Below are 14,749 nucleotides of genomic sequence, written 5' to 3' on the forward strand. Positions count from 1 at the left end.
GAAAAGACACATGCACTCCAGTGTTCATTGCAGCACTATTTGCAATAGCCAAGACACGGAAACAACCTAAATGTCCATTGATAGAGGAATGGATCAAGAAGATGTGGTACACATACACAATTGGGTATTACTCAGGCATCAAAAGCAAGGAAATACTGGCATTTTTAGCAACATGGATGGACCTAGAAGTTATCATGCTAAGTGAAGTCAGCCATGCAATGAGACACCAATATCAAATGCTTTCACTGACATGTGGAATCTGAAAAAAGGGACACAATGAACTTCTTTGCAGAACAGATACTGACTCATAGTCTTTGAAAAATGTATGGTTTGCAAAGGAGACAAGTTTCAGGGTTAGGGATACACTGGGGGTGTGGAATGGAAATCCTATAAAATTGGACTGTGATGATCACTATACAACTATAAATGTAATAAATTTATTGAGTAATAAAAAATCTACTGTCTTAGTTGAAATTTAACATAAATATTACACTTTCACAGACTCACAGATATAGAGTACAAACTGGTGGTTTTGGGGGGAGACAAGTTATTGCCAGGAGATTAACAGATACAAACTACAATGTATAAAATGGGAGTTCCCATCATGGCACAGTGGTTAACGAATCCGACTAGGAACCATGAGGTTGCGAGTTCAATCTCTGCCCTTGCTCAGTGGGTTAACGATTCGGCGTTGCTGTGAGCTGTGGTGTAGGTTGCAGACGCGGCCCGGATCCCCTGTTGCTGTGGCTCTGGCATAGGCTGGCAGCTACAGCTCCAATTCGACCCCTAGCCTGGGAACCTCCATATGCCATGGGAGCGGCCCAAGAAATGGCAAAAAGACAAAAAAAGACAAAAAAAAAAAAAAAAAAAACTACAATGTATAAAATGAATAATCAACAGGATGTATTATACAGAACAGGGAAATGTTGCTATTACTTTATAGTAATTTTAAATGGTGTTAATTATAAAAATATTGACTAACTCTGTTGTACCCTGAAACTAATATAATGTAAATCAGTTATGCTTCCATAAAAAATTTAAATTTTGGCATTGAGTTTGAAAACTCTCACTGTTTTATTATCCTCTATGTAGAAAATATTATTTAACCCAATTCCTACTTTTTTGCACTTGGGAGCACAAAAAGCAGAGAGGTGGATTTGAAAGTCACCAAGAAGTAATAACCAGGGCCTTTCATTTCTAGACTCCTTCCTCTCTTCTCTTTCACTTCTCTCTACTAATTCCTACCCAAGAACTTCTACAAGTCTTTTTATATGATTTCCTTAATGAATTAATAATAATGCCAACCACTAAGTTCTTGGATGCTTGTTCCGAGCCACACAACTCTTCTAAATACTTTATAATCGTTATTTAAATTACACCTCATAACAGGTACTATTGTTTTCCCCTTTTCACTGTGTAAACTTGGTTTAGTAGCTTTCTCGTGGTCACACAGCTAAGTAAACAAAAACACTGGAATTCAATCCTAAGTCTAATTGACTCCTGAGCCCACACTCTTGGCTTTCAAACATCCCTTTACTTTAGGCTGGCACTTCCTTTGAACAGCCTATCAATCCTGACCTAATTGTACTCTCCAGTTTCAAATGCCTTCTGAAATCAATTCCTCAGATAGGCGTTTTATCATCTGCCCTAGCTTCTTCCCATTTATAGGCCATTTCTTCAATATAACTTAGGAAAGATTACACTAGATTAATTGGCTCATTTTTAGCACTGAAAGCCCCACATCCTGGGAAATCCTCAGTCCCAGGCAAAACAGAATGATGGGTCACCCCAGATGACACATTGCTGCAGAGTCTTTTGTCCTGCTTAATTAACTGACACATCTACTACCAACCTGACTCAGTAAATCCAATGGCAATGAAACAAAGTTTTCCCCACTCCTCTTGCTTTATAAAAACATCAAGGATATATGTTTTAAACTCAGCACCCTGATTTAGTGATTTAGTGCAAAGGATTACAAGCATTTTCTTGTAATTTCTAGCTAGTTTTGGTATTCTTTGTATCACTCAGTGGTTTATCATAGGAAACAGGTATAACCCAGAAATGAATTAATACAGAGTATTAATTGAATTACAGTATTTGAATTAATACTCAGAAATTAATTAATACAGAGTATTAATTGAATTACAATATTTGAATTAATACGGAAGGGGTGAGGTACCTCCAAAGTGACCTCGCGATAGATTTGAACTACAGGTCAAAGAAACTCCAGCTGCTACTGTGACAAGTGCCACCATGAAAATTGCCTCTCATATGCACAAAATCGCTAAATAAACAACTAAAGCCTAATATTGATCATCACCTGACATCTGCTAGAAATGCAGATTTGGAGTTCTTGCTCCACACCTACAGAATTACTGGGGGAGGGGGCAGAAATCTTTATTTTATAAACATTCTGGACATTCTAATATATAGTAAAGACTGAGCAACAACTCACGCACATCTTTCATATCTCACACAAAAGCATTTAATTGGTGGAAATTAATTCACATCTATAGCTCTAGTTACAGGGGACTACACGATACATAATTTTTAGCTTTCTAACCTGACCAGAGGAAGTTATAATAGATATCAAGGGAGACATTTCTATGTGTCTATTTTTCCAGAACTTTTTCAAGCCAAAAATAAGACCTCTACCACTACAGATCCCTCTAATTAGAAAAAAAATTCAGAAAAGTATCTTTGTTATCTTAAGGTGAGAAAGTGTAAAGCCAAATAAACTAGTGATTTTGATTCTATCAAAAATTAGGCTTTTTGTACATGAAAGGACACCATGGACAGAGTTAATAGAAATATAGACGATATCTAACTAGCACATATTAGAAACTCAAGACCAACAGAAAAAAAAAATGGGTGATGTATACAGAACAATTGACAGAAGAGAAAGCCTAAAGTGCCACTGAGCATATGAGGATCTGCTCAAAGCAATTACTAATCAGAACAGTGCAAAATAAAACAAGATATCTCTTTACACCCACCTCTGTGCCAGTAAATAGGTCAACTGTAGTGGAAACTTTGCAGCAGTTAGGAGAGGATTGGCTCTAGGCTGTATAGCAGAGAGCTATAGCTCCGTGTGAGCAAAGTAAGAAAGATAATGAGATATAAAACTCAATATCATTTGCGCATATTTGAATTACATGGACACAAACCAGAAAAAAATGCATTTAGAAAAAGAAGGCGTAATTAATAAAGTACACATTAAGCAGGTTAGAAGGATTACCCAGAGAGATGAGATGCATGGAAGGAGGGAGTGAGCAAAAGAGAAACAGAAATAAAAACTTCCTTTTCCAGGGCCCACCCATGAGTGCACACCTGTCAGTCAACTCCCTCAAGAGGTCCTGGATCAGAGCTCCCAGTGAATTGCTGGGTAAGAAGACAGGCCGGCCTGCCCTTAACATTGTGGGGCCTAAGGAAAGACTTTCTAAACATTTAAATTTTTTTTTTTTGGTCTTTTGTCTTTTTAGGGTCACACCTGCAGCATATGGAGGTTCCCAAGCTAGGGGTCTAATCAGAGCTACAGCTGCCAGCCTACGCAAGAGCCACAGCAACACCAGATCTGAGCTGCATCTGTGACCTACACCACAGCCCACAGCAACGCTGGATCCTTAACCCACTGAGCGAGACCAGGGACCAAACCCACAACCACATGGTTCCTAGTTGAATTCGTTTTCACCAAGCAACGACGGGAACTCCAGACTTTCTAAATATTTAGAAGTTAAAAATATCATTAACAAAATGTTAAATACTTCTTCCTACCCTGATGGATATACCTATATTACAAGCTGGAGGGCCAAGTCCAAATGTGAAAGTTCAGGGAGTTCCCTGGTGGCCTAGCAGTTAAGGATTCGGCATTGTCACTGCTGTTGCTCAGGTTCGTCCCTTCCCAGGAACTTGTGCATGCTGCAGATGTGTCAAAGAAAAAAAAAAAAGAAAGAAAGAAATTTCAGAATTCTAAAAATTTCATGCCATAGCACAATCCTAAAGGAAGGCTCTCCATGGTCCCTGTGCCCCTTGCCCACAGCCACAGCTTGCCCCGTCCACTTCTCACTACCCCCATACTGTCCCACTCCACAAGAACTCGGTCCATGTCCCTGCACACAGCCATCCTTCACTCTCAGAGTGAACAACCAGCTGTCTGGTCTCCCTTTAGCAAATGGGGATGGGCCTTGGGAAGAGCATTAGAAGCAGGTACAGACCCTTGGATCTGATCACCCCTTGGGGTTGGGTACTGCCAGAGAAGGGCCGAGGACAGGGACCTCCCACCAAGTCTGAGAAGGTTACTGTGCCTGCTGTGCACAGAGGTGACCCTGTCCCTGTGTTTGCCAGTAGCCGCTTCCCTCCCCAACTGGCAAGTCCCACAGTTGAGATAAGATGTGTGTGTCCCTCATATTACAGTTTTACAAAGCATCTTTTTTTAAAGTGAATTCAAATGTATATGTTGAAGACCATCTTTGTGGGACTTCATATTAAATTCAAGATGAATTTTATTTCAGCTTTCTCAGGGTAGTGTTTTCCCTTATTACGGGTGGCATAGTGTTTTCCTAAAAAGAGGAGAAGGCTGTGTGAATGTGTGTTTCATACTCATTCATTTTTCATATCCTCAGAAACGAAAGAAATAGGTTCTGAGATGTGTCCTCTGAGAAGTCCACACAGCCGAAATCTCAAAGAGTCTCCTTTTTTGCCTATAGATATCAATACTGTATTGTATGCTTAAAATTTTACCAATAGGGTGGATCTTATATTGAATGATCTTATCTAAATAAGTAGATAGATCTATGTTTAGTTTTCTGCTAAGTGAAGTCAGCCATGCAATGAGACACCAATATCAAATGCTTTCACTGACATGTGGAATCTGAAAAAAGGACAGACGGAACTTCTTTGCAGAACAGATGCTGACTCACAGACATTGAAAGACTTATGGTCTCCGGATGAGACAGTTTGGGGGGTAGGGGCATGTGCCTGGGCTGTGGGATGGAAATCCTGTGAAATCAGATTGTTATGATCGTTATACAACTACAGATGTGATAAATTCATTTGAGTAATTTTTAAAAATGGAAAAAATAAATAAAAATAAAAATGGAAGAAGAAAAAAATAAGTAAATAGATTAGATAGATAGGGCAGGAAGAAACTTTTGAAGGTGATGGATGTGTTTATTTATGGCATTTATTGTGGTGATGGTTTCACAAGTGTACACTTATCACCAAACTCATCAACTTGTGTGTATTAAATACACCTTTGGGGTTTTTTTCTAATTTTTATTTTTTCCATTATACTTGATTTACATACAGTGTTCTGTCAGTTCTACTGTACAGCAAAGTAACCCAGTCTTTTTCTCACACTATCCTCCATCATGTTCCATCACAAGTGACTAGATATAGTTCCCTGTGCTGTACAGCAGGATCTCATTGCTTACTCACTCCGAATGCAATAGTTTGCATCTATTAACCCCAAACTCCCAGTCCATCCCACTCCCTCCCCCTCACCCTTGGGAACCACAAGTCTGTTCTCCATGTCCATGATTTTCTTTTCTGTGGAACTGTTTATTTGTGTCATATATTAGATTCTGGATATAAGTGATATCATATGGTACTTGTCTTTCTCTTTCTGATGTACTTCACTTAGTATAAGAGTCTCTAGATCCAATCATGTTGCTGTAAATGGCATTATTTTGTTCTTTTTTATTGCTGAGTAGTATTCTATTGTGTCTATATACCACATCTTCTTAATCCAATCATCTGTCAATGGACATTTAGGTTGCATGTCTTGGCTATTGTGAATAGTGCTGCAGTGAACATACAGGTGCATGTGACTTTTTCAATGAAAGTTTTGTCCAGATATAAGCCCAAGAGTGGGATTGCTGGGTCACCTGGTAGTTCTCTACTTAGTTTTCTGAGGTACCTCCATACTGTTTTCCATAGTGGTTATACCAATTTATATTCCCACCAACAGTGGAAGAGGGTACTCTTTTCTCCACATCCTCTACAGCGTTTGTTATTTGTTGACTTGTTAATGATGGCCATTCTGACTGGAGTGAGGTGGTACCTCATAGTAGTTTTGATTTTCATTTCTCTAATAATTAATGACGTTGAGCATTTTTTCATGTGCTTTTTGACCATCTGTATATCTTCCTTGGAGAAATGTCTATTAAGGTTTCACCTCCTTCATCAGAATAAACCTTCCCGAGAAGGTGAAAGACTTATATGTTGAGAACTATAAAATATTAATCAAGGAGATTAAAGAGGATTCAAATAAATAGAAAGATATTCCATGCTCCTGGTCTGGAAGAATTACTGTGGTAAAAATGGCTGTACTATCCAAAGCAATCTATAAATTCTTTTTTTTTTCTTTTTTTTTTTTTTTTTTTTTTGCTTTTAAGGGCCACACTTGCAGCATATGGAGATTCCCAGGGTAGGAGTTGAATCGGAGCTGCAGCTACTAGTCTATACCACAGCCACAGTAACACAAGATTCGAGCCACATCTGCGACCTACACTACAGCTCACGGGAACGCCAGATCCTTAACCCACTGTGCAAGGCCGGGGATCGAACCTGCAACCTCATGGTTCCCAGTTGGATGCGTTTCCACTGCACCACAATGGGAATACCAAGAAATCTACAGATTCAATGCAATCCCTATCAAATTCCCCATGACATTTTTCATAGAACTAGAGCAAACAATCCAAAAACTTATATGGACCCATAGAAGACCCAGAATTGCCAAAGCAATCCTGAGGAACAAAAATCAAGAAGGAAGCGTAATTCTCACAACAAAGCCACAGTAATCAAGACAGTGTGGGAGTTCCCATCCTGGCTCAGTGGTTAAGGAACCCAACTAGGAACCATGAGGTTGCAGGTTTGATCCCTGGCTTTGCTCAGTAGGTTAAGGATCTAGCATTGCTGTGAGCTGCAGTGTAGGTTGCAGATGTGGCTCAGATCTTGCATTGCTATGGATGTGGTGTAGGCTGGCAGCTATAGCTCCAATTAGACCCCTAGTGTTGGAACCTCTGTATGCCGTGGGTGCGGCCCTAGAAAAGACAGAAAGACAAAAAAAAAAAAAAAAGAGTGTGATATTGGTACCAAAAAAGACCAATGGAACAGATTAGAGAATCCAGAAATAAACCCCAGACATCCACAGTCAATTAATCTTCAACAAAGGAGGCAAGAATATAAAATGGGAAAAAGACAGTGTTTTCAGCAAATGGTGCTGGGAAACCTGGACAGCTGCATGCAAATCAGTGAAACTGGAACACATCCTCACACCATGCACCAATATAAATTCAAAATGGCTTAAAGACTTAAATGAAGACAAGACACTGTCATACTCCTGGAAGAGATTATAGGCAAAACATTCTGACATCAACCTTAGAAATGTTTTCTCAGGTCAGTCTCCCACAACAACAGAACTAAAAGCAAAAATAAACCAATGGTACCTAATCAAACTGACAAGCTTTTGCACAGCAAAGGAACCTATTTAAAAAACAAAAATAAAAAACAAAAAGACAGTTTACAGAGTGGGAGAAAATAATTTCAAATGATACAACTGACAAGGGCTTAATCTGTAAAGTATACAAAGAACTTAAATACAGCTTTTTGAATGTCAATCTTACCTCAATAAAATGTTGGGGTTTTTTTTAAGAAAAGAGGTGACAGCATCTTAACACTCAACATCAGACAATGCTCGCATTCTTGTGAGGTCATCTATTATTTACAATAAGAGAAATGGGGTTAAGTGAATTATTCAAGTGTAGAATATATCCTTTATCCCTGAACTCAATCAACCACTAACTTATTCTATGTAAATATTGCTTAGCTTGGCCTAATGTCTTAGAATTTCATATAAATAAAATCCTTCAAAAATATACTCTTTTATGTCTGATAAGAATCTTCTGCATAGCACGGTGATTTTGAAGTTTCATATTGTTCTGTGTATCAGTAATATACTTATTTTTATCAATTAATAGTAATCCATTGCCTGTATATATCCACAAATTTTTTTATCCATTTGCTGTGATGGAGAGTGGATTGTTTCCAGCTTGGGCTGTTATGAACAAAAGAAATATAAGCATTCATGTACAGAACTCTTTGTGAACATATGTTTTCATTTATGTTTTGAATAAATATCTAAGAGTGGAATTTTTTGGCCGTAGGCAAGTTTATTAAAAAACTAACAAACAGGTTTACAAAGGGGTGGTAACATCAGTTTATGAGAGGTTCACTTGCTCTACATTCTCAACAAAAACTTGATATTGTCATTTTTTTTCAAATGTTAACAACTCTGGTGGGTACACCGTATTAGGTCACTGCGTTTTCAATTTATATTTACCTGACACCTGATGATAGTGAGCATATTTTCATGTATTTTCTTATTATTTGGAATTCTTTTTTTGTGAAGCATCATTCTTTTTTTTTTTTTTTTTTTTTTTTGTCTTTTTGCCATTTCTTGGGCCGCTCCCATGGCATATGGAGGTTCCCAGGCTAGGGGTCGATTGGAGCTGTAGCTGCCAGCGTACGCCAGAGCCACAGCAATGCGGGATCCGAGCCGGGTCTGCAACCTACACCACAACTCACAGCAACGCCGGATTGTTAACCAGCTGAGCAAGGGCAGGGATCTAACCCGCAACCTCATGGTTCCTAGTCGGATTCGTTAACCACTGCGCCACGACGGGAACTCCTGAAACATCATTCTTAATTTTTTGGTTCAATTTTAAGTTAGTTATTTATCTTCTTGATTAGTGAGTTTTAAAAGTTATTTATGTATTCTGAATACAAGTCCCTTGACATTGACTATCATCACCCAGTGTCTTGTCTTTTCATATCTTTCATAGTCTATTTCAAACAACAGAAGTTGTTTTTTTGTTTGTTTGTTTGTCTTTTTGTCTTTTGAGGCCTGCACCGGCGGCATACAGAGATTCCCAGGCTAGGGGTCCAGTTGGAGCTGTTGCTGCTGGCCTACGCCAGAGTGAGAGCAATGCCAGATCCACTGCTCAGTTCGCGGCAACCCCAGATCCTCAACCCACGGAGCAAGGCCAGGAATCGAACCCAAAAGCTCATGGTTCCTTGTGGGATTCGTTTCCTGGCCACAATGGAAACTCCGAAGTTTTTACTTTCAAGTCGAATTGTCATATTTTGTCTTTTATAATGAGTGCTTTTGTGCTTCTTCTAAAATCTCCTAACCTATACCAACATCATGAAAATTTTTTTCTTCCAGAGGTTTTGAAGTCTTTGCTTTTGCCTTGGATCTATTATCTCTTTTAATTTATAACTTTTTATGTGAAAATATATTTAACAAATACAAAGGAAAGAGAATTGCTTGCTAAACACACATATACCTAACACCCTGCAAATAATTGTCAATATTTTGTACTTTTTTTTTTTTTTTTTTGGTCTTTTGTCTTTTTTAGGGCCGCACCCATGGCATATGGAGGTTCCCAGGCTAGGGGTCAAATTGGAGCTGTTGCCACTGGACTATGCCACAGCCACAGCAACGCCAGATCCGAGCCGCATCTGCGACCCACACCACAGCTCACAGCAACGCCGGATCCTTAACCCACTGAGCAAGGCCAGGGATCGAACCCTCAACCTTATGGTTCCTAGTCAGATTCGTTTCCGTTGCACCACTACGGGAACTCCAGTATCTTGTACTTCTTTTATCATCCCTATATCCATCCATCAAGTATAAAATGTTATACCCATTGTGTCTAAAAATATTGTTTGTTTCTTCTCTTCCTTCTGGTACTCTAATTACCAAGCTGTAAGACCACTTGATAATGTTCTATAAGTTATTGAGTTTGTTCATTTTTTTGTGTGGTTTCATTTTATTTATTTATTTTGTCTTTTTAGGGCTGCACCCCCAGCACTTGGAAGGTCCCAGGCTGGAGGTTGAATGGGAGCTGTAGCTTCTGGCCTACACCACAGCCACAGCAATGCAGGATCCAAGACAAGTCTGTGACCTATGATACAGCTCATGGCAGCCCCAGATCCTTAACCCACTGAGCAATGCCAGGATCGAACCCACATCCTCATGGATAGTAGTTGGATTTGTTACCACCAAGCCACAACGGGAACTCCTGTGGGTTTCATTTTAATAGTTTAAAAGATCACTGATCTTTTCTTCTTCAGTGGCTAATCCACTATTAAGCCTTTCAGTAAGGTTTTACTTCATATTTTTCATCTTTAAAAGTACTGTTTCAGGGAGTTCCCGTCGTGGCGCAGTGGTTAACGAATCCGACTAGGAACCATGAGGTTGCGGGTTCGGTCCCTGCCCTTGCTCAGTGGGTTAACGATCCGGCGCTGCCGTGAGCTGTGGTGTAGGTTGCAGACGCGGCTCGGATCCCGCGTTGCTGTGTCTCTGGCGTAGGCCGGTGGCTACAGCTCCGATTCAACCCCTAGCCTGGGAACCTCCATATGCCGCGGGAGCGGCCTAAGAAATAGCAACAACAACAACAAAAAAGACAAAAAGACAAAAATAAATAAATAAATAAATAAATAAAAGTACTGTTTCATTCTTTTTTATACCTTCCATTTTTCTTTTCATTATGTTCATATCTTCCTTTAAATCCTTGGGTGAATTTATAAGAGCTGTTTAAAAACTCTTGTCTTAATTTCATTGGATCTGATATTTCTACTGATACATATTTTCTCCTGCTTTTCTTCAAATTTTCCTGCTTACCTGAATATCTAGAAATTTTTCATTGGATCCTGGACATTTGTTGACCTCTACTTGCCTTTTTTTTTTTTCTTTAAAATGTCTTAAAGTTTGTTTTGATATACAATTAAACTACTTGTAGATTATCTTGATGCTTTTGAGGCTTTATTTAAATTTTGTTAGTACAAATCAAACTTTTATTTTAGCAGTGCTTGGCACTAATATCAGGACATAAACCTTCTGGACCCTGTACAAAATGCTAGAGGCATTCAAAGAGATCTCCTTACTGACTGGTTGTAACACAAACATCACAGTCCTGTGCGAGGTCTGATAATTAATTAAATTTTCCAGATATTTGGCTTTGCCCAGCTTCATAAAGTTTTATCTTTGCACAGACCAGACAAAACTGAGACAAAGACTCAAAGGCATATATACAGATTTCTGGGGTTGTTTCTCTTTAGCTTCAATATGCTTCACTACCCATTCCAGCTATTTCAGTCTCCCAGAACTCTCCTCTGCTCCTGATCTTTTCCTGTGTGCTTTGTTTACCAAAAAAATCTTCCTTGGGCCATGATCTAGAATGTGTCTCCAGATAAAGATTCAGGTTGAATAGAGGGCTCACTTTATTTGTTCCTCTTCTGTCTGGGACCATAATTTACCATCACTGTTTTCCAGTGTCTAAAAACAGTAATATTATATATGATGTCCAGTTTTTATTACTTAATGCTGGATGGCTCATGGAGAGAACACAATTCAATCCATAACACATGCCCACAAATGAATGAATACAAGGTAGGGTAGAGCAACAAAATTCATATTTGAAAAACTCCGTAATTATGCAATAACTCAGGAAATTACTAGAAATAAAAGAAAAAATAATTTAGGAAATTAAACTCAGCTAGAAGTAATAGAAGAGCAAATAAACACAATAGATAATACTTCAGGAGAAACAGAAGGTGAAAAAAAAGGTGAAAAGGGAAAAGAAATGAAAAAAAAATGTATGGGAAGTAACAAATGTAGATTCAAAGAACAGACGATCTCATCTGTGGTAAGGAGGAGCCACAAAGGAGATAACCAAAGCAAGATACAGAATAAATAATAAAAACTATAATTCAGGCAACTTTTCTCAGTGTTAAATGTATATATATTTTTTATATTTGACATATTGAGAAGAAACATCACACCTAAGAAAATTGCTGAAGAATGAATATCAAAACATATGTTAGTAAAATTATGAGAATCACGAAGTCCACATGTTCAATATCTTCTCTTTTTTTTTTTTTTTTTTTGCTTTTTAGGGCTGCGCTCCCGGCATATGGAAGTTCTCAGGCTAGGGGTCAAGTCAGAGCTACAACCTCTGGCCTACACCAGAGCCACAGCAACACCAGATCCCAGCCACATCTGCGACCTACACCGCAGCTCATGGCAACACCAGATCCTTAACCCACTGAATGAGGCCAGGGATTGAACCTGCAACCTCATGGTTCCTAATTGGATTAATTTCCACTGCGCCACGATGGTAATGCCCAAGATCTTTTTTTTTTTTTTTTTTTGCTGTTTCTTGGGCCGCTCCTGCGGGATATGGAGGTTCCCAGGCTAGGGGTCTAATCGGACCTGTGGCCGCCAGCCTACGCCAGAGCCACAGCAACGCAGGATCCGAGCCGCGTCTGCAACCTACACCACAGCTCACAGCAACGCCGGATCGTTAACCCACTGAGCAAGGGCAGGGACCGAACCCGCAACCTCATGGTTCCTAGTCGGATTCGTTAACCACTGCGCCACGACGGGAACTCCCCAAGATCTTTTTGAAAAGACTAAAAACAATAACTAACCCAGAAGCAATTAATCTCTATGGCACCTAATTTTTGGCGTTGAAACACCATTTCACCACTAAAAGAAACCAAGTTCCTGGGGAAAACAGTTGAGTACTGGACTGAAGGATGGATGCATGAGAGGAGCTCAGAACATCTTGTCACATCAGATAGTAAATAATATTAGAAACTAGAAGTACTATGTCCAAAAGTCTCAAGAGACAAACTGAAGGAGTTCCGCAGGCCAAAGTTAGAAAATTTTGAGCAACAAATGGATAATAATGTCAATGGACTGAAACTCATAAAATATGATTAAATTAGTGAGCATATAAAGATACTAAAAGAAAATAATGAGTCCTCTTTGGAGAATAATAAGAAACCAAATTATTATTTTGCAAATTAGAAAGTGAAAGTAATGTGTTTTAACCAAATTGTAGTGGTGGATACACAAATCTATGTATGTCCTAAAATTGCACTGAAGTAAATGTACACACACACGAGTACAAATAAAACTTGGGAATTTTGAATAAGACCAGTAGACTATTTATGACAATATGCAGTACTCTGGGTGTGATATTGTACTATAATTTTGTAAAATTTTTCCAGTGGAAGAAATGGCATAAGGGTACACAGGATCTCTCTATGTAGTTTTCTTACACCTCCTGTGAATCTCCAGTTATCTCAAGAGAACAAAGTTTAATGTAAAAATCTTCATCACCAGAGTTGAAAATCCGGAAACAAATCCGACTAGGAACCATGAGGTTACTCACTCAGTGGGTTAAGGATCTGGCATTTCCATGAGTTGTGGTATAGATCTCAGATGCGGCTCGGATCTGGCATTGCTGTGGCTGTGGTGTAGGCCAGCAGCTGTAGCTCCGATTTGACCCCTAGCCTGGGAACCTCCACATGCCGCGGGTACAGCCCTAAAAAGCAAAAAAATAAAAATCTTCATTAGCAACATTTACATGATATATTACTGAATGTATTCTTGAAAAGCACATATTCCTTTTTTTTTTTTTTTTTTTTTTTTTTTTTTTGTCTTTTTGTCTTTTTAGTGCTGCACTGGCAGCATATGGAGGTTCCCAGGCTAGGGGTCGAATGGGAGCTGTAGCCACCGGCCTATGCCAGAGCCACAGCAACGCAGGATCCGAGCCGCGGCTGTAACCTACACCACAGCTCACGGCAACACTGGGTCTTTAACCCACTGAGTGAGGCCAGGGATCAAACCTGCATCCTCATGGGTGCTAGTCAGATTCATTTCCGCTGAGCCACGAGAGGAACTCTGAAAAGCACATATTCTTATAAAAATATTTCCCTTGTGAGAGAGAATATATGAGTGACATGTTCTTGTAAGTTCACCTTATGCCTCTCTAACCTCCTGCCATTCTACACTATCAATCTACAGGTGCAGCAGCAGAGTGACAAATTTAGCATTCTTTTAAAATCAACATTCCCGAAGTTCCCATCGTGGCACAGTGGTTAACGAATCCGACTAGGAACCATGAGGTTGCGGGTTGGATCCCTGCCCTTGCTCAGTGGGTTAATGATCCAGCGTTGCCGTGAGCTGTGGTGTAGGTTGCAGACGCGGCTCGGATCCCGCATTGCTGTGGCTCTAGCATAGGCCGGTGGCTACAGCTCCGATTCGACCCCTAGCCTGGGAACCTCCATATGCCACGGGAGCAGCCGAAGAAATGGCAAAAAAGACAAAAAAAAATAATAAAAAAAAAATTAAATTAACATTCCGTTACTAAAATTATACAGTTGGTTTTCTTAAAATATTGAAATTTGTTTTTAAACCCCTTTAAAATAAACTTTTTAAGCCTAGTGAGTTGTGCTCCATGGTGAATAACTAATGATGAGTAACAACTGTAATGATAGTAACTGATGATGATGTTGATGATAATGAGGGAGGTGGTTGTAGTGATGGTTACAGTGGTGATGATGGTGGCAGTGTGAGGTTATTGGTCATAAAATATTTGAATGGCGCATTATACTCTAAGTTTGCTAATCTGCAAGTTGACTTTCCCAGTAACAGGAAAATTAACACACCTGGGAGACAAAAAGACATGATTCATAGCACAGGTATAAATCTAGACTCTAATTGCTCCTTTCCTAAGGACTCCAGTCTCTGAAGTGACTGCATCCCAGGAGGAGTTCTGCTCATATGTATATAAACAGACCCCCAAGTCTCCAATCTCAATGACCTATTATTATGACAGTGCTGGCCCCTTTGGGTAAATAGAAGACCTTGATATAAATCTGAATGTTTCTCTCA

The sequence above is a fragment of the Sus scrofa genome, chromosome 9 (assembly GCF_000003025.6).
Source record: "Sus scrofa isolate TJ Tabasco breed Duroc chromosome 9, Sscrofa11.1, whole genome shotgun sequence".
In the NCBI taxonomy this organism is placed as follows: Eukaryota; Metazoa; Chordata; class Mammalia; order Artiodactyla; family Suidae; genus Sus; species Sus scrofa.